Genomic DNA, 1,952 nt, shown 5'->3' with positions numbered 1-1,952 from the left:
CCTCAAAATGAAGCTAACTTCAAGATCTACAACTTTGCTTCAGGGTGTACAGAACGATGACAGCTCTAGGCCGTGCTAAATGGCACGGCCGTGCCTCCAAACAGCGGCCGCGCTGGGTGCTCTGCCCAAACTGCAGACCAAACTTCGAACCAACATAACTTTCGGCTCAGATGGAGTTATGGGTCGGTCCACCACCCAAATTGAAGATAATTCAATGCTCTACAACTTTGGTTCAGGGTCCAATTGAAGAAAACCGGGTTTACTAGGTGAAAAACCCATTGAGGCGGAGCCTTGTAAACCAGGGACAATCTGGGCAGTTTTGGGTGAGTATAAAAGGTGGAAACAAACCCAATCTTGGGTTATCTTGGGTCATTCTCCAAAACCCTTGGTCTTGGCTTGGCGGCGGCGCCTCCCCCTCTCTAGGGGAGGCCCTAAACGCTCCATCCTTCGCCGATCCACCTCGCCATTCATCTCCACCGATCCATCCTACACCGGAGCAAGAAGATCTTCAAGGGATGCCCACGCTTCAAAGATAAGTCTTCCCCTTTTCTTGTGGATGACTATTTTCATGTATTCTTCTTGTAATCTTCTTGTAATGGAGTAGATCCTTGAGTTTAGGATGTAGGATGAACATCTATGTAATGATGGTGATGTATGAACTTGTTTATGACATTTTCCCTATTCAATGAAATGTTTACCTTTGTTTCATGTGTATTGTGCCTTGAACGTGTTTGATGAAATGTTTGTGTGAGCAAATATGCATGATTATGAGGGGTAGATTACTTTGTAGGGAGATCCTAGGCCGTACACCGGGGCGCTTCGTGACAGGAAGAATGCCTTGAACCGGGCGAGTCCGAAGTGATTCCTACATAGTGGTAAACCCCCATAAGGGATATCTAATGGTTGATGGCCACTAGGACAAGGTCCTTAACAAGATACCCTGTGACAGAGGGTAGGAATCTAGTAGTATTCCGGGGCGCCTGAGTGACAGCGGGAATGCCTTGAACCGGGCTATCTAGAATCACCTTTACTAGAGGGCCACAACATAGGACTTCAAGGTCAATTGCCAACAAAGCCTGACGAGGTAGAGTTGGTATTTTGGTTAGAATCCCTACAAGGTGGTAAACATTGAGAGTTAGGGAATGAACATGAATTAGGGACTTCACCTAGCATGGATGTGAAACCGAAATCCTAAACTTATCCATCTCATCCATAAACCCCAAGCCAATCTCTCTTCTCTGTCACACACAACACCAATCCTCAACTCAACCATTTCCTTCTGAGTCTAGATAACTATTTAGTGACATCACTATAGCTAATACACAGTCCCTGTGGATCGATATCTTTTTATTACTTGACGACATTCCGTATACTTGCGGAAGCCTATCAAGTTTTTGGCGCCGTTGCCGGGGACTGTTGCTATTAGCTTTAGTGACTAGCAATTTTAGTTACTCTAGACTTTGAAAAATACAAAAAAAAATTCAAATATAGAAAACCCAAAACATTCTTCTTGAGGATTAAATGGATGCTTATATAGTGAGGTTATTCGAAGTTGGATATTCAAGATTTGGTGAGTTGTATGACGATGATGATGAATGTGTGTTTTGTGGTGCTGATTGGCATGTGAATGGAAGCATGTCCACTTTTATATGATCCTGATTACAAGCCTGGTGGAGAAAATATGGATGTCGCCCTACATTAGAAGAATGGGCTAAATCGTGGATCTGGTGTGAAAGATGTTTAAAAATAGGGCGTGTAGGTGGATGTTACAGCAAGAACATTTGTATCCTTGATGATATGATGGAGGAATGGATATCATCACAAGCCCTTTTATGTAAGGATTATTTTAGACAAGTAAAATATTGTGATGATTGCTTCAAGGATTATTTTGATTCTGTAAACAACCAGCATGATAATGATTATGACACTAGTTCATTTGTGAAAGATGATAA

The sequence above is a fragment of the Curcuma longa genome, chromosome 14 (genome assembly GCF_044706935.1).
Source record: "Curcuma longa cultivar G26 ecotype Majalengka, Jawa Barat chromosome 14, ITB_CL_G26_1.1, whole genome shotgun sequence".
NCBI classification, from domain to species: Eukaryota; Viridiplantae; Streptophyta; class Magnoliopsida; order Zingiberales; family Zingiberaceae; genus Curcuma; species Curcuma longa.
This window is presented reverse-complemented; position numbering follows the sequence as displayed.